We start from the raw sequence: 27,950 nt of genomic DNA, 5'->3' as shown, positions 1-27,950 counted from the left end.
ACACACACAAAAAACTCAATATGACTCAATGAGCAGGCTGTACCAGCACACATATACACACATGTGCACACAGACCTCAGTGTGCCTCAATTGTCAGCCTATACCAGAACACACAGACACACACACCTCCCACTCTGACTCAATGCACAACCTATACCAGCGTGCACACACACTCACATGGCACAGTGAATCAAGGCACAATTTTACCAGCACATGCACACACACCTCAGAGTGATTCAAAGCTCAGCCTATACCAGCAAACACACACACACAAACACAGACATGCACAGATGCAGGCCTCACTGTGACTCAATGCACAGCCTATACCAGTACACACACACACACACCAACATGCACTCACACATGGCTCACTGGTACTCAGTAAATCGCCTATACCAGCACACACACACACAGCGCACTGTGACTCAATGCAGTCTGTATCACCCACACTCACACACACACCCATGAGTCAATAAAGCCCATACCAGCACAATAAAGCCCATACCAGCATACAAACTCACATGCACACACACACACACGAGACTGTGACTCAAAACGCTTCCTGTACCAGCACACACACACACAAACACCTCACTGTGACTCAATGCACAGCCTATACGAGCACACACATACACACACAGCTCACAGTGACTCAATACAGAGTCTATACCAGCGCACACACAGACACACAGCCCACTCTGTCTCAATTGTCATCTAGTGCCAGCACACACACACACACAAACACACAAACACACACAGCCGTTCAGGTCAAAGTGGATAAAACCACAGTCCACACCATCACAGCACACACACACCGCACTACTCACTGTGACTCAATGCACAGTCTACACCAGCAAATACACACACACATACACAAACAACTCCCACACATTCAACTGTGACTCAGTGCTCTGACTATACCAGCTCCCCACACACACATGGTTCACTGTGACTCAGTGCACAGCAAATAACTGTACACACACACCCCTACACACACATATTGCTCAGTTTGACCTAACGAACAGTCTGTAACACCACATACACACATGCACACCTCAGTGACTCAATGTTCAGCCTGTACCATCACACACACACACGCATACACAAATACACGTACACACACTAATACGGCTCGCTGTGATTCAATGCACAGCCTATAACATCACACAGAGACACCCATCACTGTGACTCGAACTGCAGCTTGTACTTGCACATACACACACAAAGACCCACCTTCTGTGACTCAATTCACAGCCTACTGCAGCATACACACAGAAAAACAACCATCACTGTGATTCAATGCACCGCCTATACCACCATACACACAGAGCTCACTGTGAATCAATGCACAGCCTATAGAAGAACACACAAACACTCACTCACACATACCTGACTGTGACTCAGTGAACCACCTATAGCAGCACACACACACACACACAAACATACTCTGCTCATTGGACTCAATACACTGCCTAAACCAGCACACACACACACACACACACACACACATATGACTCACTGACTCAATGCACAGCCTGTACTGGCACACACACAAGGCTTACTGTGACTCAATGCAGAGTCTACACCAGCATACAAACACATGGCTCACTGTGACTCAATGTAATGCCTATGCCAGCACACACACACAGAGACACATGCATGGCTCTCTCTGATTCAATGCACGTACTATACCATCACAAACACACACACACGCACAGTCACTGTGACACAACGCAGACCCTATACCACAACACCCATGCAAAGACACATATGCACGGCTCTTTGTGACTCTATGCACACCCTATACTATCACATACACACATTCACACATGGCTCATTGTGAATCAGTGCACAGTCTGTAGTTCCAGGTATACACACACAGACACACACCTCAGTGACTCAATGCAAAGCCCATACCATCACACACACACACACATACACACACAGCTCACTGTGAATCAGTGTACAGTCTTCAGCTCCATGTACATACACACACAACACACCTTAGTGAATCAATGCAGAGACCATACCAGCATACACACACACATACACACACCTGAGACTCAATGCTCTGCCTATTCCAGCACACACACACACACAGGCACACACACGGCTCACTGTGGTTCAATACCAGCCTGTACCTGCACACACACACACTCTCACACACACCGCCGTGTGACTCAATGCAGATGATACCACCACACAGACACACAGACACACACACACACCTGTCTGAGACTCAATGCCAAGCCCATACAAGTAAACAGACACACAAAACAAAGGCTCACTGAGACTCAATGAACAGTGTATACTAGCACATACAAACACATGGCTCAATGTGAGTCAATGCATAGCCTATACCCGCACACACACACACAGAAACACACCTTAACATGGCTCAGTGTACAGACTATAGCAGTACACACACACACAAACACACACCGCTCAGTGATTCAATGCAAATCCCATATCAGCATACACATACACATACACTCACCTAGGTGTGACTCAATTCTCAGCATATAGCAGCACACACACACACCTTACTGTGACTCATGCAGACTCTACAGCACCAAATACACAACACTAACACAGGGCTGTGATTCAATGCACAGCCTATAACACCACACAGAGACACCCATCACTGTGACTCAAACCGCAGCCTGTACATGCACATACACACACAAAGACCCACTTTCTGTGACTCAATACACAGCCTACTGCAGCACACACACACACACAAACACAACCATCACTGTGACTCAATGCACCTCCTGTACCAGCTTACACACATGCCTCACTGTGAATCAATGCACAGCCTATACAAGAACACACAAACACTCACACATACCTGACTGTGACTCAGTGAACCACCTATAGCAGCACCCACAAACACACACAAACATACATGATTCACTTGGACTCAATGCACTTCATATATCAGCACACACACACACACACACACACACACACATATATGACTCACTGACTCCTTGCACAGCCTGTACTGGCACACACACAAGTCTTACTGTTACTCAATGCAGAGTCTCCACCAGCATACAAACACATGGCTCACTGTGACACAATGTAATGCCTATGCCAGCACACACACACAGAGACGCATGCATGGCTCTCTCTGATACATTGCATGTACTATACCATCACAAACACACACACACACACGCACAGTCACTGTGACACAATGCACAGCCTATACCACAACACCCATGCAAAGACACATATGCACGGCTCATTGTGACTCTATGAACACCCTATACTATCACATACACACATGGCTCATTGTGAATCAGTGCACAGTCTGTAGTTCCAGGTATACACACACAGACACACACCTCAGTGACTCAATGCAAAGCCCATACCATCACACACACACACACATACACACACAGCTCACTGTGAATCAGTGTACAGTCTTCAGCTCCATGTACATACACACACAACACACCTTAGTGAATCAATGCAGAGACCATACCAGCATACACACACACATACACACACCTGAGACTCAATGCTCTGCCTATTCCAGCACACACACACACGGCTCACTGTGGTTCAATACCAGCCTGTACCTGCACACACACACACTCTCACACACACCGCCGTGTGACTCAATGCAGTTTATACCACCACACAGACACACAAACACACACAAACACCTCTCTGTGACTCAATGCCAAGCCCATACAAGTAAACAGACACACACAACAATGGCTCACTGAGACTCAATGAATAGCATATAGTAGCACATACAAACACATGGCTCAATGTGAGTCAATGCATAGCCTATACCCGCACACACACACACAGAAACACACCTTAATATGGCTCAGTGTACAGCCTATAACAGTACACACACACACATCTTACTGTGACTCATGCAGACTCTACAGCACCAAATACACAAACACGAACACAGGGCTGGGATTCAATGCACAGTCCATACCAGCAAAGGCACACACACCACACCACACTGTGACTCAATGTTCAGATTATACCAGCACACACACACGGCTCACTCTGTCCTAGTGCACAGAATATAACATCACACACACACCCCACACTGTGACTCAATGCACAGCCTGTACCTACACATACACACACACACAGCTCACTGTGACAAAATATGCAGCCTATACCAGCACACACACACACACACCCTCAATGTTACACAATGGTCAGCCTATATCAGAACATGCAGACACACACACACAGCACTCTTACTCACTGCACATCCTATACCAGTGCACTCACACACACACACATGGCTGACTGTGAATCAATGCACACTCTGTACCAGGACACACACACACACACACACATGGCTCCCTGTGACTTAGTGCACAGGATATGCTAGCAGACATACACACACAGAGAAGCACATACGGCAAAATGTGAGTCAATCCACAGCCCATACCTCCACACACGCACACATACTGACACTCAAAAACACAGCTCAGTGTGATTCAATGCAAATCCTAAACTAGAAAGTGCACACACACAGACACAAACCTCCCTATGAATCAGTGCATAGCATATAACATCACACACATACACCTCACTGTGACTCAATGTGCTGCCTCTACCTGCACACACACACACACAAAACTCAATATGACTCAATGAGCAGGCTGTACCAGCACACATATACACACATGTGCACACAGACCTCAGTGTGCCTCAATTGTCAGCCTATACCAGAACACACAGACACACACACCTCCCACTCTGACTCAATGCACAACCTATACCAGCGTGCACACACACTCACATGGCACAGTGAATCAAGGCACAATTTTACCAGCACATGCACACACACCTCAGAGTGATTCAAAGCTCAGCCTATACCAGCAAACACACACACACAAACACAGACATGCACAGATGCAGGCCTCACTGTGACTCAATGCACAGCCTATACCAGTACACACACACACACACCAACACGCACTCACACATGGCTCACTCGTACTCAATAAATCGCCTATACCAGCACACACACACACAGCGCACTGTGACTCAATGCAGTCTGTATCACCCACACTCACACACACACCCATGAGTCAATAAAGCCCATACCAGCACAATAAAGCCCATACCAGCACACAAACTCACATGCACACACACACACACGAGACTGTGACTCAAAACGCTTCCTGTACCAGCACACACACACACAAACACCTCACTGTGACTCAATGCAGCCTATACGAGCACACACATACACACACAGCTCACAGTGACTCAATACAGAGTCTATACCAGCGCACACACAGACACACAGCCCACTCTGTCTCAATTGTCATCTAGTGCCAGCACACACACACACACACAAACACACAAACACACACAGCCGTTCAGGTCAAAGTGGATAAAACCACAGTCCACACCATCACAGCACACACACACCGCACTACTCACTGTGACTCAATGCACAGTCTACACCAGCAAATACACACACACATACACAAACAACTCCCACACATTCAACTGTGACTCAGTGCTCTGACTATACCAGCTCCCCACACACACATGGTTCACTGTGACTCAGTGCACAGCAAATAACTGTACACACACACCCCTACACACACATATTGCTCAGTTTGACCTAACGAACAGTCTGTAACACCACATACACACATGCACACCTCAGTGACTCAATGTTCAGCCTGTACCATCACACACACACACGCATACACAAATACACGTACACACACTAATACGGCTCGCTGTGATTCAATGCACAGCCTATAACATCACACAGAGACACCCATCACTGTGACTCGAACTGCAGCTTGTACCTGCACATACGCACACAAAGACTCACCTTCTGTGACTCAATTCACAGCCTACTGCAGCATACACACAGAAAAACAACCATCACTGTGATTCAATGCACCGCCTATACCACCATACACACAGAGCTCACTGTGAATCAATGCACAGCCTATAGAAGAACACACAAACACTCACTCACACATACCTGACTGTGACTCAGTGAACCACCTATAGCAGCACACACACACACACACAAACATACACTGCTCATTGGACTCAATGCACTGCCTAAACCAGCACACACACACACAAACACACACACACATATGACTCACTGACTCAATGCACAGCCTGTACTGGCACACACACAAGGCTTACTGTGACTCAATGCAGAGTCTACACCAGCATACAAACACATGGCTCACTGTGACTCAATGTAATGCCTATGCCAGCACACACACACAGAGACACATGCATGGCTCTCTCTGATTCAATGCACGTACCATACCATCACAAACACACACACACGCACAGTCACTGTGACACAACGCAGACCCTATACCACAACACCCATGCAAAGACACATATGCACGGCTCTTTGTGACTCTATGCACACCCTATACTATCACATACACACATTCACACATGGCTCATTGTGAATCAGTGCACAGTCTGTAGTTCCAGGTATACACACACAGACACACACCTCAGTGACTCAATGCAAAGCCCATACCATCACACACACACACACATACACACACAGCTCACTGTGAATCAGTGTACAGTCTTCAGCTCCATGTACATACACACACAACACACCTTAGTGAATCAATGCAGAGACCATACCAGCATACACACACACATACACACACCTGAGACTCAATGCTCTGTCTATTCCAGCACACACACACACACAGGCACACACACGGCTCACTGTCATTCAATACCAGCCTGTACCTGCACACACACACACTCTCACACACACTGCCGTGTGACTCAATGCAGATGATACCACCACACAGACACACAGACACACACACACACCTGTCTGAGACTCAATGCCAAGCCCATACAAGTAAACAGACACACAAAACAAAGGCTCACTGAGACTCAATGAACAGTGTATACTAGCACATACAAACACATGGCTCAATGTGAGTCAATGCATAGCCTATACCCGCACACACACACACAGAAACACACCTTAACATGTCTCAGTGTACAGACTATAGCAGTACACACACACACAAACACACACCGTTCAGTGATTCAATGCAAATCCCATATCAGCATACACATACACATACACTCACCTAGGTGTGACTCAATTCTCAGCATATAGCAGCACACACACACACCTTACTGTGACTCATGCAGACTCTACAGCACCAAATACACAACACTAACACAGGGCTGTGATTCAATGCACAGCCTATAACACCACACAGAGACACCCATCACTGTGACTCAAACCGCAGCCTGTACATGCACATACACACACAAAGACCCACTTTCTGTGACTCAATACACAGCCTACTGCAGCACACACACACACACAAACACAACCATCACTGTGACTCAATGCACCTCCTGTACCAGCTTACACACATGCCTCACTGTGAATCAATGCACAGCCTATACAAGAACACACAAACACTCACACATACCTGACTGTGACTCAGTGAACCACCTATAGCAGCACCCACAAACACACACAAACATACATGATTCACTTGGACTCAATGCACTTCATATATCAGCACACACACACACACACACACACATATATGACTCACTGACTCCTTGCACAGCCTGTACTGGCACACACACAAGTCTTACTGTGACTCAATGCAGAGTCTCCACCAGCATACAAACACATGGCTCACTGTGACACAATGTAATGCCTATGCCAGCACACACACACAGAGACGCATGCATGGCTCTCTCTGATACAATGCATGTACTATACCATCACAAACACACACACACACACACGCACAGTCACTGTGACACAATGCACAGCCTATACCACAACACCCATGCAAAGACACATATGCACGGCTCATTGTGACTCTATGAACACCCTATACTATCACATACACACATTCACACATGGCTCATTGTGAATCAGTGCACAGTCTGTAGTTCCAGGTATACACACACAGACACACACCTCAGTGACTCAATGCAAAGCCCATACCATCACACACACACACACATACACACACAGCTCACTGTGAATCAGTGTACAGTCTTCAGCTCCATGTACATACACACACAACACACCTTAGTGAATCAATGCAGAGACCATACCAGCATACACACACACATACACACACCGGAGACTCAATGCTCTGCCTATTCCAGCACACACACACACGGCTCACTGTGGTTCAATACCAGCCTGTACCTGCACACACACACACTCTCACACACACCGCCGTGTGACTCAATGCAGTTTATACCACCACACAGACACACAAACACACACAAACACCTCTCTGTGACTCAATGCCAAGCCCATACAAGTAAACAGACACACACAACAATGGCTCACTGAGACTCAATTAATAGCGTATAGTAGCACATACAAACACATGGCTCAATGTGAGTCAATGTATAGCCTATACCCGCACACACACACACAGAAACACAGCTTAATATGGCTCAGTGTACAGCCTATATCAGTACACACACACACATCTTACTGTGACTCATGCAGACTCTACAGCACCAAATACACAAACACTAACACAGGGCTGGGATGCAATGCACAGTCCATACCAGCAAAGGCACACACACCACACCACACTGTGACTCAATGTTCAGATTATACCAGCACACACACACGGCTCACTCTGTCCTAGTGCACAGAATATAACATCACACACACACCCCACACTGTGACTCAATGCACAGCCTGTACCTACACATACACACACACACAGCTCACTGTGACAAAATATGCAGCCTATACCAGCACACACACACACACACCCTCAATGTTACACAATGGTCAGCCTATATCAGAACATGCAGACACACACACACAGCACTCTGACTCACTGCACATCCTATACCAGTGCACTCACACACACACACATGGCTGACTGTGAATCAATGCACACTCTGTACCAGGACACACACACACACACACACACACACATGGCTCCCTGTGACTTAGTGCACAGGATATGCTAGCAGACATACACACACAGAGAAGCACATACGGCAAAATGTGAGTCAATCCACAGCCCATACCTCCACACACGCACACATACTGACACTCAAAAACACAGCTCAGTGTGATTCAATGCAAATCCTAAACTAGAAAGTGCACACACACAGACACAAACCTCCCTATGAATCAGTGCATAGCATATAACATCACACACATACACCTCACTGTGACTCAATGTGCTGCCTCTACCAGCACACACACACACAAAAAACTCAATATGACTCAATGAGCAGGCTGTACCAGCACACATATACACACATGTGCACACAGACCTCAGTGTGCCTCAATTGTCAGCCTATACCAGAACACACAGACACACACACCTCCCACTCTGACTCAATGCACAACCTATACCAGCGTGCACACACACTCACATGGCACAGTGAATCAAGGCACAATTTTACCAGCACATGCACACACACCTCAGAGTGATTCAAAGCTCAGCCTATACCAGCAAACACACACACACAAACACAGACATGCACAGATGCAGGCCTCACTGTGACTCAATGCACAGCCTATACCAGTACACACACACACACACCAACACGCACTCACACATGGCTCACTGGTACTCAATAAATCGCCTATACCAGCACACACACACACAGCGCACTGTGACTCAATGCAGTCTGTATCACCCACACTCACACACACACCCATGAGTCAATAAAGCCCATACCAGCACAATAAAGCCCATACCAGCACACAAACTCACATGCACACACACACACACGAGACTGTGACTCAAAACGCTTCCTGTACCAGCACACACACACACAAACACCTCACTGTGACTCAATGCACAGCCTATACGAGCACACACATACACACACAGCTCACAGTGACTCAATACAGAGTCTATACCAGCGCACACACAGACACACAGCCCACTCTGTCTCAACTGTCATCTAGTGCCAGCACACACACACACAAACACAAAAACACACACAGCCGTTCAGGTCAAAGTAGATAAAACCACAGTCCACACCATCACAGCACACACACACCGCACTACTCACTGTGACTCAATGCACAGTCTACACCAGCAAATACACACACACATACACAAACAACTCCCACACATTCAACTGTGACTCAGTGCTCTGACTATACCAGCTCCCCACACACACATGGTTCACTGTGACTCAGTGCACGCAAATAACTGTACACACACACCCCTACACACACATATTGCTCAGTTTGACCTAACGAACAGTCTGTAACACCACATACACACATGCACACCTCAGTGACTCAATGTTCAGCCTGTACCATCACACACACACACGCATACACAAATACACGTACACACACTAATACGGCTCGCTGTGATTCAATGCACAGCCTATAACATCACACAGAGACACCCATCACTGTGACTCGAACTGCAGCTTGTACCTGCACATACGCACACAAAGACCCACCTTCTGTGACTCAATTCACAGCCTACTGCAGCATACACCCAGAAAAACAACCATCACTGTGATTCAATGCACCGCCTATACCACCATACACACAGAGCTCACTGTGAATCAATGCACAGCCTATAGAAGAACACACAAACACTCACTCACACATACCTGACTGTGACTCAGTGAACCACCTATAGCAGCACACACACACACACACAAACATACACTGCTCATTGGACTCAATGCACTGCCTAAACCAGCACACACACACACAAACACACACACACATATGACTCACTGACTCAATGCACAGCCTGTACTGGCACACACACAAGGCTTACTGTGACTCAATGCAGAGTCTACACCAGCATACAAACACATGGCTCACTGTGACTCAATGTAATGCCTATGCCAGCACACACACACAGAGACACATGCATGGCTCTCTCTGATTCAATGCACGTACTATACCATCACAAACACACACACACGCACAGTCACTGTGACACAACGCAGACCCTATACCACAACACCCATGCAAAGACACATATGCACGGCTCTTTGTGACTCTATGCACACCCTATACTATCACATACACACATTCACACATGGCTCATTGTGAATCAGTGCACAGTCTGTAGTTCCAGGTATACACACACAGACACACACCTCAGTGACTCAATGCAAAGCCCATACCATCACACACACACACACATACACACACAGCTCACTGTGAATCAGTGTACAGTCTTCAGCTCCATGTACATACACACACAACACACCTTAGTGAATCAATGCAGAGACCATACCAGCATACACACACACATACACACACCTGAGACTCAATGCTCTGCCTATTCCAGCACACACACACACAGGCACACACACGGCTCACTGTCATTCAATACCAGCCTCTACCTGCACACACACACACTCTCACACACACCGCCGTGTGACTCAATGCAGATGATACCACCACACAGACACACAGACACACACACACACCTGTCTGAGACTCAATGCCAAGCCCATACAAGTAAACAGACACACAAAACAAAGGCTCACTGAGACTCAATTAACAGTGTATACTAGCACATACAAACACATGGCTCAATGTGAGTCAATGCATAGCCTATACCCGCACACACACACACAGAAACACACCTTAACATGTCTCAGTGTACAGACTATAGCAGTACACACACACACAAACACACACCGTTCAGTGATTCAATGCAAATCCCATATCAGCATACACATACACATACACTCACCTAGGTGTGACTCAATTCTCAGCATATAGCAGCACACACACACACCTTACTGTGACTCATGCAGACTCTACAGCACCAAATACACAACACTAACACAGGGCTGTGATTCAATGCACAGCCTATAACACCACACAGAGACACCCATCACTGTGACTCAAACCGCAGCCTGTACAGGCACATACACACACAAAGACACACTTTCTGTGACTCAATACACAGCCTACTGCAGCACACACACACACACAAACACAACCATCACTGTGACTCAATGCACCTCCTGTACCAGCTTACACACATGCCTCACTGTGAATCAATGCACAGCCTATACAAGAACACACAAACACTCACACATACCTGACTGTGACTCAGTGAACCACCTATAGCAGCACCCACAAACACACACAAACATACATGATTCACTTGGACTCAATGCACTTCATATATCAGCACACACACACACACACACACATATATGACTCACTGACTCCTTGCACAGCCTGTACTGGCACACACACAAGTCTTACTGTGACTCAATGCAGAGTCTCCACCAGCATACAAACACATGGCTCACTGTGACACAATGTAATGCCTATGCCAGCACACACACACAGAGACGCATGCATGGCTCTCTCTGATACAATGCATGTACTATACCATCACAAACACACACACACACACACGCACAGTCACTGTGACACAATGCACAGCCTATACCACAACACCCATGCAAAGACACATATGCACGGCTCATTGTGACTCTATGAACACCCTATACTATCACATACACACATTCACACATGGCTCATTGTGAATCAGTGCACAGTCTGTAGTTCCAGGTATACACACACAGACACACACCTCACTGACTCAATGCAAAGCCCATACCATCACACACACACACACATACACACACAGCTCACTGTGAATCAGTGTACAGTCTTCAGCTCCATGTACATACACACACAACACACCTTAGTGAATCAATGCAGAGACCATACCAGCATACACACACACATACACACACCTGAGACTCAATGCTCTGCCTATTCCAGCACACACACACACGGCTCACTGTGGTTCAATACCAGCCTGTACCTGCACACACACACACTCTCACACACACCGCCGTGTGACTCAATGCAGTTTATACCACCACACAGACACACAAACACACACAAACACCTCTCTGTGACTCAATGCCAAGCCCATACAAGTAAACAGACACACACAACAATGGCTCACTGAGACTCAATGAATAGCGTATAGTAGCACATACAAACACATGGCTCAATGTGAGTCAATGTATAGCCTATACCCGCACACACACACACAGAAACACAGCTTAATATGGCTCAGTGTACAGCCTATAGCAGTACACACACACACATCTTACTGTGACTCATGCAGACTCTACAGCACCAAATACACAAACACTAACACAGGGCTGGGATGCAATGCACAGTCCATACCAGCAAAGGCACACACACCACACCACACTGTGACTCAATGTTCAGATTATACCAGCACACACACACGGCTCACTCTGTCCTAGTGCACAGAATATAACATCACACACACACCCCACACTGTGACTCAATGCACAGCCTGTACCTACACATACACACACACACAGCTCACTGTGACAAAATATGCAGCCTATACCAGCACACACACACACACACCCTCAATGTTACACAATGGTCAGCCTATATCAGAACATGCAGACACACACACACAGCACTCTGACTCACTGCACATCCTATACCAGTGCACTCACACACACACACACATGGCTGACTGTGAATCAATGCACACTCTGTACCAGGACACACACACACACATGGCTCCCTGTGACTTAGTGCACAGGATATGCTAGCAGACATACACACACAGAGAAGCACATACGGCAAAATGTGAGTCAATCCACAGCCCATACCTCCACACACGCACACATACTGACACTCAAAAACACAGCTCAGTGTGATTCAATGCAAATCCTAAACTAGAAAGTGCACACACACAGACACAAACCTCCCTATGAATCAGTTCATAGCATATAACATCACACACATACACCTCACTGTGACTCAATGTGCTGCCTCTACCTGCACACACACACACAAAAAACTCAATATGACTCAATGAGCAGGCTGTACCAGCACACATATACACACATGTGCACACAGACCTCAGTGTGCCTCAATTGTCAGCCTATACCAGAACACACAGACACACACACCTCCCACTCTGACTCAATGCACAACCCATACCAGCGTGCACACACACTCACATGGCACAGTGAATCAAGGCACAATTTTACCAGCACATGCACACACACCTCAGAGTGATTCAAAGCTCAGCCTATACCAGCAAACACACACACACAAACACAGACATGCACAGATGCAGGCCTCACTGTGACTCAATGCACAGCCTATACCAGTACACACACACACACCCCAACACGCACTCACACATGGCTCACTGGTACTCAATAAATCGCCTATACCAGCACACACACACACAGCGCACTGTGACTCAATGCAGTCTGTATCACCCACACTCACACACACACCCATGAGTCAATAAAGCCCATACCAGCACAATAAAACCCATACCAGCACACAAACTCACATGCACACACACACACACGAGACTGTGACTCAAAACGCTTCCTGTACCAGCACACACACACACAAACACCTCACTGTGACTCAATGCACAGCCTATACGAGCACACACATACACACACAGCTCACAGTGACTCAATACAGAGTCTATACCAGCACACACACAGACACACAGCCCACTCTGTCTCAATTGTCATCTAGTGCCAGCACACACACACACACAAACACACAAACACACACAGCCGTTCAGGTCAAAGTGGATAAAACCACAGTCCACACCATCACAGCACACACACACCGCACTACTCATTGTGACTCAATGCACAGTCTACACCAGCAAATACACACACACATACACAAACAACTCCCACACATTCAACTGTGACTCAGTGCTCTGACTATACCAGCTCCCCACACACACATGGTTCACTGTGACTCAGTGCACAGCAAATAACTGTACACACACACCCCTACACACACATATTGCTCAGTTTGACCTAACGAACAGTCTGTAACACCACATACACACATGCACACCTCAGTGACTCAATGTTCAGCCTGTACCATCACACACACACACGCATACACAAATACACGTACACACACTAATACGGCTCGCTGTGATTCAATGCACAGCCTATAACATCACACAGAGACACCCATCACTGTGACTCGAACTGCAGCTTGTACCTGCACATACACACACAAAGACCCACCTTCCGTGAATCAATTCACAGCCTACTGCAGCATACACACAGAAAAACAACCATCACTGTGATTCAATGCACCGCCTATACCACCATACACACAGAGCTCACTGTGAATCAATGCACAGCCTATAGAAGAACACACAAACACTCACTCACACATACCTGACTGTGACTCAGTGAACCACCTATAGCAGCACACACACACACACACAAACATACACTGCTCATTGGACTCAATGCACTGCCTAAACCAGCACACACACACACAAACACACACACACACATATGACTCACTGACTCAATGCACAGCCTGTACTGGCACACACACAAGGCTTACTGTGACTCAATGCAGAGTCTACACCAGCATACAAACACATTTCTCACTGTGACTCAATGTAATGCCTATGCCAGCACACACACACAGAGACACATGCATGGCTCTCTCTGATTCAATGCACGTACTATACCATCACAAACACACACACACGCACAGTCACTGTGACACAACGCAGACCCTATACCACAACACCCATGCAAAGACACATATGCACGGCTCTTTGTGACTCTATGCACACCCTATACTATCACATACACACATTCACACATGGCTCATTGTGAATCAGTGCACAGTCTGTAGTTCCAGGTATACACACACAGACACACACCTCAGTGACTCAATGCAAAGCCCATACCATCACACACACACACACATACACACACAGCTCACTGTGAATCACTGTACAGTCTTCAGCTCCATGTACATACACACACAACACACCTTAGTGAATCAATGCAGAGACCATACCAGCATACACACACACATACACACACCTGAGACTCAATGCTCTGCCTATTCCAGCACACACACACACACAGGCACACACACGGCTCACTGTCATTCAATACCAGCCTGTACCTGCACACACACACACTCTCACACACACCGCCGTGTGACTCAATGCAGATGATACCACCACACAGACACACAGACACACACACACACCTGTCTGAGACTCAATGCCAAGCCCATACAAGTAAACAGACACACAAAACAAAGGCTCACTGAGACTCAATGAACAGTATATACTAGCACATACAAACACATGGCTCAATGTGAGTCAATGCATAGCCTATACCCGCACACACACACACAGAAACACACCTTAACATGGCTCAGTGTACAGACTATAGCAGTACACACACACACAAACACACACCGTTCAGTGATTCAATGCAAATCCCATATCAGCATACACATACACATACACTCACCTAGGTGTGACTCAATTCTCAGCATATAGCAGCACACACACACACCTTACTGTGACTCATGCAGACTCTACAGCACCAAATACACAACACTAACACAGGGCTGTGATTCAATGCACAGCCTATAACACCACACAGAGACACCCATCACTGTGACTCAAACCGCAGCCTGTACATGCACATACACACACAAAGACACACTTTCTGTGACTCAATACACAGCCTACTGCAGCACACACACACACACAAACACAACCATCACTGTGACTCAATGCACCTCCTGTACCAGCTTACACACATGCCTCACTGTGAATCAATGCACAGCCTATACAAGAACACACAAACACTCACACATACCTGACTGTGACTCAGTGAACCACCTATAGCAGCACCCACAAACACACACAAACATACATGATTCACTTGGACTCAATGCACTTCATATATCAGCACACACACACACACACACACACACACATATATGACTCACTGACTCCTTGCACAGCCTGTACTGGCACACACACAAGTCTTACTGTGACTCAATGCAGAGTCTCCACCAGCATACAAACACATGGCTCACTGTGACACAATGTAATGCCTATGCCAGCACACACACACAGAGACGCATGCATGGCTCTCTCTGATACAATGCATGTACTATACCATCACAAACACACACACACACACACACGCACAGTCACTGTGACAAAATGCACAGCCTATACCACAACACCCATGCAAAGACACATATGCACGGCTCATTGTGACTCTATGCACACCCTATACTATCACATACACACATTCACACATGGCTCATTGTGAATCAGTGCACAGTCTGTAGCTCCAGGTATACACACACAGACACACACCTCAGTGACTCAATGCAAAGCCGATACCATCACACACACACACACATACACACACAGCTCACTGTGAATCAGTGTACAGTCTTCAGCTCCATGTACATACACACACAACACACCTTAGTGAATCAATGCAGAGACCATACCAGCATACACACACACATACACACACCTGAGACTCAATGCTCTGCCTATTCCAGCACACACACACACGGCTCACTGTGGTTCAATACCAGCCTGTACCTGCACACACACACACTCTCACACACACCGCTGTGTGACTCAATGCAGTTTATACCACCACACAGACACACAAACACACACAAACACCTCTCTGTGACTCAATGCCAAGCCCATACAAGTAAACAGACACACACAACAATGGCTCACTGAGACTCAATGAATAGCGTATAGTAGCACATACAAACACATGGCTCAATGTGAGTCAATGTATAGCCTATACCGGCACACACACACCCAGAAACACAGCTTAATATGGCTCAGTGTACAGCCTATAGCAGTACACACACACACATCTTACTGTGACTCATGCAGACTCTACAGCACCAAATACACAAACACTAACACAGGGCTGGGATGCAATGCACAGTCCATACCAGCAAAGGCACACACACCACACCACACTGTGACTCAATGTTCAGATTATACCAGCACACACACACGGCTCACTCTGTCCTAGTGCACAGAATATAACATCACACACACACCCCACACTGTGACTCAATGCACAGCCTGTACCTACACATACACACACACACAGCTCACTGTGACAAAATATGCAGCCTATACCAGCACACACACACACACACCCTCAATGTTACACAATGGTCAGCCTATATCAGAACATGCAGACACACACACACATCACTCTGACTCACTGCACATCCTATACCAGTGCACTCACACACACACACACATGGCTGACTGTGAATCAATGCACACTCTGTACCAGGACACACACACACACACACACACACGGCTCCCTGTGACTCAGTGCACAGGATATGCTAGCAGACATACACACACAGAGAAGCACATACGGCAAAATGTGAGTCAATCCACAGCCCATACCTCCACACACGCACACATACTGACACTCAAAAACACAGCTCAGTGTGATTCAATGCAAATCCTAAACTAGAAAGTGCACACACACAGACACAAACCTCCCTATGAATCAGTGCATAGCATATAACATCACACACATACACCTCACTGTGACTCAATGTGCTGCCTCTACCTGCACACACACACACAAAAAACTCAATATGACTCAATGAGCAGGCTGTACCAGCACACATATACACACATGTGCACACAGACCTCAGTGTGCCTCAATTGTCAGCCTATACCAGAACACACAGACACACACACCTCCCACTCTGACTCAATGCACAACCTATACCAGCGTGCACACACACTCACATGGCACAGTGAATCAAGGCACAATTTTACCAGCACATGCACACACACCTCAGAGTGATTCAAAGCTCAGCCTATACCAGCAAACACACACACACAAACACAGACATGCACAGATGCAGGCCTTACTGTGACTCAATGCACAGCCTATACAGTACACACACACACACACCGACACGCACTCACACATGGCTCACTGGTACTCAATAAATCGCCTATACCAGCACACACACACACAGCGCACTGTGACTCAATGCAGTCTGTATCACCCACACTCACACACACACCCATGAGTCAATAAAGCCCATACCAGCACAATAAAACACATACCAGCACACAAACTCACATGCACACACACACACACGAGACTGTGACTCAAAACGCTTCCTGTACCAGCACACACACACACAAACACCTCACTGTGACTCAATGCACAGCCTATACGAGCACACACATACACACACAGCTCACAGTGACTCAATACAGAGTCTATACCAGCGCACACACAGACACACAGCCCACTCTGTCTCAATTGTCATCTAGTGCCAGCACACACACACACACAAACACACAAACACACACAGCCGTTCAGGTCAAAGTGGATAAAACCACAGTCCACACCATCACAGCACACACACACCGCACTACTCATTGTGACTCAATGCACAGTCTACACCAGCAAATACACACACACATACACAAACAACTCCCACACATTCAACTGTGACTCAGTGCTCTGACTATACCAGCTCCCCACACACACATGGTTCACTGTGACACAGTGCACAGCAAATAACTGTACACACACACCCCTACACACACATATTGCTCAGTTTGACCTAACGAACAGTCTGTAACACCACATACACACATGCACACCTCAGTGACTCAATGTTCAGCCTGTACCATCACACACACACACGCATACACAAATACACGTACACACACTAATACGGCTCGCTGTGATTCAATGCACAGCCTATAACATCACACAGAGACACCCATCACTGTGACTCGAACTGCAGCTTGTACCTGCACATACACACACAAAGACCCACCTTCTGTGACTCAATTCACAGCCTACTGCAGCATACACACAGAAAAACAACCATCACTGTGATTCAATGCACCGCCTATACCACCATACACACAGAGCTCACTGTGAATCAATGCACAGCCTATAGAAGAACACACAAACACTCACTCACACATACCTGACTGTGACTCAGTGAACCACCTATAGCAGCACACACACACACACACAAACATACACTGCTCATTGGACTCAATGCACTGCCTAAACCAGCACACACACACACAAACACACACACACACATATGACTCATTGACTCAATGCACAGCCTGTACTGGCACACACACAAGGCTTACTGTGACTCAATGCAGAGTCTACACCAGCATACAAACACATTTCTCACTGTGACTCAATGTAATGCCTATGCCAGCACACACACACAGAGACACATGCATGGCTCTCTCTGATTCAATGCACGTACTATACCATCACAAACACACACACACGCACAGTCACTGTGACACAACGCAGACCCTATACCACAACACCCATGCAAAGACACATATGCACGGCTCTTTGTGACTCTATGCACACCCTATACTATCACATACACACATTCACACATGGCTCATTGTGAATCAGTGCACAGTCTGTAGTTCCAGGTATACACACACAGACACACACCTCAGTGACTCAATGCAAAGCCCATACCATCACACACACACACACATACACACACAGCTCACTGTGAATCACTGTACAGTCTTCAGCTCCACGTACATACACACACAACACACCTTAGTGAATCAATGCAGAGACCATACCAGCATACACACACACATACACACACCTGAGACTCAATGCTCTGCCTATTCCAGCACACACACACACACAGGCACACACACGGCTCACTGTGGTTCAATACCAGCCTGTACCTGCACACACACACACTCTCACACACACCGCCGTGTGACTCAATGCAGATGATACCACCACACAGACACACAGATACACACACACACCTGTCTGAGACTCAATGCCAAGCCCATACAAGTAAACAGACACACAAAACAAAGGCTCACTGAGACTCAATGAACAGTATATACTAGCACATACAAACACATGGCTCAATGTGAGTCAATGCATAGCCTATACCCGCACACACACACACAGAAACACACCTTAACATGGCTCAGTGTACAGACTATAGCAGTACACACACACACAAACACACAGCGCTCAGTGATTCAATGCAAATCCCATATCAGCATACACATACACATACACTCACCTAGGTGTGACTCAATTCTCAGCATATAGCAGCACACACACACACCTTACTGTGACTCATGCAGACTCTACAGCACCAAATACACAACACTAACACAGGGCTGTGATTCAATGCACAGCCTATAACACCACACAGAGACACCCATCACTGTGACTCAAACCGCAGCCTGTACATGCACATACACACACAAAGACACACTTTCTGTGACTCAATACACAGCCTACTGCAGCACACACACACACACAAACACAACCATCACTGTGACTCAATGCACCTCCTGTACCAGCTTACACACATGCCTCACTGTGAATCAATGTACAGCCTATACAAGAAAACACAAACACTCACACATACCTGACTGTGACTCAGTGAACCACCTATAGCAGCACCCACAAACACACACAAACATACATGATTCACTTGGACTCAATGCACTTCATATATCAGCACACACACACACACACACATATATGACTCACTGACTCCTTGCACAGCCTGTACTGGCACACACACAAGTCTTACTGTGACTCAATGCAGAGTCTCCACCAGCATACAAACACATGGCTCACTGTGACACAATGTAATGCCTATGCCAGCACACACACACAGAGACGCATGCATGGCTCTCTCTGATACAATGCATGTACTATACCATCACAAACACACACACACACACACGCACAGTCACTGTGACACAATGCACAGCCTATACCACAACACCCATGCAAAGACACATATGCACGGCTCATTGTGACTCTATGAACACCCTATACTATCACATACACACATTCACACATGGCTCATTGTGAATCAGTGCACAGTCTGTAGCTCCAGGTATACACACACAGACACACACCTCAGTGACTCAATGCAAAGCCCATACCATCACACACACACACACATACACACACAGCTCACTGTGAATCAGTGTACAGTCTTCAGCTCCATGTACATACACACACAACACACCTTAGTGAATCAATGCAGAGACCATACCAGCATACACACACACATACACACACCTGAGACTCAATGCTCTGCCTATTCCAGCACACACACACACGGCTCACAGTGGTTCAATACCAGCCTCTACCTGCACACACACACACTCTCACACACACCGCCGTGTGACTCAATGCAGTTTATACCACCACACAGACACACAAACACACACAAACACCTCTCTGTGACTCAATGCCAAGCCCATACAAGTAAACAGACACACACAACAATGGCTCACTGAGACTCAATGAATAGCGTATAGTAGCACATACAAACACATGGCTCAATGTGAGTCAATGTATAGCCTATACCCGCACACACACACCCAGAGACACACCTTAATATGGCTCAGTGTACAGCCTATAGCAGTACACACACACACATCTTACTGTGACTCATGCAGACTCTACAGCACCAAATACACAAACACTAACACAGGGCTGGGATGCAATGCACAGTCCATACCAGCAAAGGCACACACACCACACCACACTGTGACTCAATGTTCAGATTATACCAGCACACACACACGGCTCACTCTGTCCTAGTGCACAGAATATAACATCACACACACACCCCACACTGTGACTCAATGCACAGCCTGTACCTACACATACACACACACACAGCTCACTGTGACAAAATATGCAGCCTATACCAGCACACACACACACACACCCTCAATGTTACACAATGGTCAGCCTATATCAGAACATGCAGACACACACACACATCACTCTGACTCACTGCACATCCTATACCAGTGCACTCACACACACACACAGATGGCTGACTGTGAATCAATGCACACTCTGTACCAGGACACACACACACACACACACACACGGCTTCCTGTGACTCAGTGCACAGGATATGCTAGCAGACATACACACACAGAGAAGCACATACGTCAAAATGTGAGTCAATCCACAGCCCATACCTCCACACACGCACACATACTGACACTCAAAAACACAGCTCAGTGTGATTCAATGCAAATCCTAAACTAGAAAGTGCACACACACAGACACAAACCTCCCTATGAATCAGTGCATAGCATATAACATCACACACATACACCTCACTGTGACTCAATGTGCTGCCTCTACCTGCACACATACACACAAAAAACTCAATATGACTCAATGAGCAGGCTGTACCAGCACACATATACACACATGTGCACACAGACCTCAGTGTGCCTCAATTGTCAGCCTATACCAGAACACACAGACACACACACCTCCCACTCTGACTCAATGCACAACCTATACCAGCGTGCACACACACTCACATGGCACAGTGAATCAAGGCACAATTTTACCAGCACATGCACACACACCTCAGAGTGATTCAAAGCTCAGCCTATACCAGCAAACACACACACACAAACACAGACATGCACAGATGCAGGCCTCACTGTGACTCAATGCACAGCCTATACCAGTACACACACACACACACCAACACGCACTCACACATGGCTCACTGGTACTCAATAAATCGCCTATACCAGCACACACACACACAGCGCACTGTGACTCAATGCAGTCTGTATCACCCACACTCACACACACACCCATGAGTCAATAAAGCCCATACCAGCACAATAAAGCCCATACCAGCACACAAACTCACATGCACACACACACACACGAGACTGTGACTCAAAACGCTTCCTGTACCAGCACACACACACACAAACACCTCACTGTGACTCAATGCACAGCCTATACGAGCACACACATACACACACAGCTCACAGTGACTCAATACAGAGTCTATACCAGCGCACACACAGACACACAGCCCACTCTGTCTCAACTGTCATCTAGTGCCAGCACACACACACACACAAACACACAAACACACACAGCCGTTCAGGTCAAAGTGGATAAAACCACAGTCCACACCATCACAGCACACACACACCGCACTACTCACTGTGACTCAATGCACAGTCTACACCAGCAAATACACACACACATACACAAACAACTCCCACACATTCAACTGTGACTCAGTGCTCTGACTATACCAGCTCCCCACACACACATGGTTCACTGTGACTCAGTGCACAGCAAATAACTGTACACACACACCCCTACACACACATATTGCTCAGTTTGACCTAACGAACAGTCTGTAACACCACATACACACATGCACACCTCAGTGACTCAATGTTCAGCCTGTACCATCACACACACACACGCATACACAAATACACGTACACACACTAATACGGCTCGCTGTGATTCAATGCACAGCCTATAACATCACACAGAGACACCCATCACTGTGACTCGAACTGCAGCTTGTACCTGCACATACACACACAAAGACCCACCTTCTGTGACTCAATTCACAGCCTACTGCAGCATACACACAGAAAAACAACCATCACTGTGATTCAATGCACCGCCTATACCACCATACACACAGAGCTCACTGTGAATCAATGCACAGCCTATAGAAGAACACACAAACACTCACTCACACATACCTGACTGTGACTCAGTGAACCACCTATAGCAGCACACACACACACACACAAACATACACTGCTCATTGGACTCAATGCACTGCCTAAACCAGCACACACACACACAAACACACACACACATATGACTCACTGACTCAATGCACAGCCTGTACTGGCACACACACAAGGCTTACTGTGACTCAATGCAGAGTCTACACCAGCATACAAAACATGGCTCACTGTGACTCAATGTAATGCCTATGCCAGCACACACACACAGAGACACATGCATGGCTCTCTCTGATTCAATGCACGTACTATACCATCACAAACACACACACACGCACAGTCACTGTGACACAACGCAGACCCTATACCACAACACCCATGCAAAGACACATATGCACGGCTCTTTGTGACTCTATGCACACCCTATACTATCACATACACACATTCACACATGGCTCATTGTGAATCAGTGCACAGTCTGTAGTTCCACGTATACAAACACAGACACACACCTCAGTGACTCAATGCAAAGCCCATACCATCACACACACACACACATACACACACAGCTCACTGTGAATCAGTGTACAGTCTTCAGCTCCATGTACATACACACACAACACACCTTAGTGAATCAATGCAGAGACCATACCAGCATACACACACACATACACACACCGGAGACTCAATGCTCTGCCTATTCCAGCACACACACACACGGCTCACTGTGGTTCAATACCAGCCTGTACCTGCACACACACACACTCTCACACACACCGCGTTGTGACTCAATGCAGTTTATACCACCACACAGACACACAAACACACACAAACACCTCTCTGTGACTCAATGCCAAGCCCATACAAGTAAACAGACACACACAACAATGGCTCACTGAGACTCAATGAATAGCGTATAGTAGCACATACAAACACATGGCTCAATGTGAGTCAATGCATAGCCTATACCCGCACACACACACACAGAAACACACCTTAATATGGCTCAGTGTACAGCCTATATCAGTACACACACACACATCTTTCTGTGACTCATGCAGACTCTACAGCACCAAATACACAAACACTAACACAGGGCTGGGATTCAATGCACAGTCCATACCAGCAAAGGCACACACACCACACCACACTGTGACTCAATGTTCAGATTATACCAGCACACACACACGGCTCACTCTGTCCTAGTGCACAGAATATAACATCACACACACACCCCACACTGTGACTCAATGCACAGCCTGTACCTACACATACACACACACACAGCTCACTGTGACAAAATATGCAGCCTATACCAGCACACACACACACACACCCTCAATGTTACACAATGGTCAGCCTATATCAGAACATGCAGACACACACACACAGCACTCTGACTCACTGCACATCCTATACCAGTGCACTCACACACACACACACATGGCTGACTGTGAATCAATGCACACTCTGTACCAGGACACACACACACACACACACATGGCTCCCTGTGACTTAGTGCACAGGATATGCTAGCAGACATACACACACAGAGAAGCACATACGGCAAAATGTGAGTCAATCCACAGCCCATACCTCCACACACGCACACATACTGACACTCAAAAACACAGCTCAGTGTGATTCAATGCAAATCCTAAACTAGAAAGTGCACACACACAGACACAAACCTCCCTATGAATCAGTGCATAGCATATAACATCACACACATACACCTCACTGTGACTCAATGTGCTGCCTCTACTTGCACACACACACACAAAAAACTCAATATGACTCAATGAGCAGGCTGTACCAGCACACATATACACACATGTGCACACAGACCTCAGTGTGCCTCAATTGTCAGCCTATACCAGAACACACAGACACACACACCTCCCACTCTGACTCAATGCACAACCTATACCAGCGTGCACACACACTCACATGGCACAGTGAATCAAGGCACAATTTTACCAGCACATGCACACACACCTCAGAGTGATTCAAAGCTCAGCCTATACCAGCAAACACACACACACAAACACAGACATGCACAGATGCAGGCCTCACTGTGACTCAATGCACAGCCTATACCAGTACACACACACACACACCAACACGCACTCACACATGGCTCACTGGTACTCAATAAATCGCCTATACCAGCACACACACACACAGCGCACTGTGACTCAATGCAGTCTGTATCACCCACACTCACACACACACCCATGAGTCAATAAAGCCCATACCAGCACAATAAAGCCCATACCAGCACACAAACTCACATGCACACACACACACACGAGACTGTGACTCAAAACGCTTCCTGTACCAGCACACACACACACAAACACCTCACTGTGACTCAATGCACAGCCTATACGAGCACACACATACACACACAGCTCACAGTGACTCAATACAGAGTCTATACCAGCACACACACAGACACACAGCCCACTCTGTCTCAATTGTCATCTAGTGCCAGCACACACACACACACAAACACACAAACACACACAGCCGTTCAGGTCAAAGTGGATAAAACCACAGTCCACACCATCACAGCACACACACACCGCACTACTCATTGTGACTCAATGCACAGTCTACACCAGCAAATACACACACACATACACAAACAACTCCCACACATTCAACTGTGACTCAGTGCTCTGACTATACCAGCTCCCCACACACACATGGTTCACTGTGACTCAGTGCACAGCAAATAACTGTACACACACACCCCTACACACACATATTGCTCAGTTTGACCTAACGAACAGTCTGTAACACCACATACACACATGCACACCTCAGTGACTCAATGTTCAGCCTGTACCATCACACACACACACGCATACACAAATACACGTACACACACTAATACGGCTCGCTGTGATTCAATGCACAGCCTATAACATCACACAGAGACACCCATCACTGTGACTCGAACTGCAGCTTGTACCTGCACATACACACACAAAGACCCACCTTCCGTGAATCAATTCACAGCCTACTGCAGCATACACACAGAAAAACAACCATCACTGTGATTCAATGCACCGCCTATACCACCATACACACAGAGCTCACTGTGAATCAATGCACAGCCTATAGAAGAACACACAAACACTCACTCACACATACCTGACTGTGACTCAGTGAACCACCTATAGCAGCACACACACACACACACAAACATACACTGCTCATTGGACTCAATGCACTGCCTAAACCAGCACACACACACACAAACACACACACACACATATGACTCACTGACTCAATGCACAGCCTGTACTGGCACACACACAAGGCTTACTGTGACTCAATGCAGAGTCTACACCAGCATACAAACACATTTCTCACTGTGACTCAATGTAATGCCTATGCCAGCACACACACACAGAGACACATGCATGGCTCTCTCTGATTCAATGCACGTACTATACCATCACAAACACACACACACGC

This window comes from Pseudorca crassidens, chromosome Y (genome assembly GCF_039906515.1).
Source record: "Pseudorca crassidens isolate mPseCra1 chromosome Y, mPseCra1.hap1, whole genome shotgun sequence".
In the NCBI taxonomy this organism is placed as follows: domain Eukaryota; kingdom Metazoa; phylum Chordata; class Mammalia; order Artiodactyla; family Delphinidae; genus Pseudorca; species Pseudorca crassidens.
The sequence above is the reverse complement of the archived record's forward strand: the minus strand, read 5'-3'. Positions refer to the sequence as shown.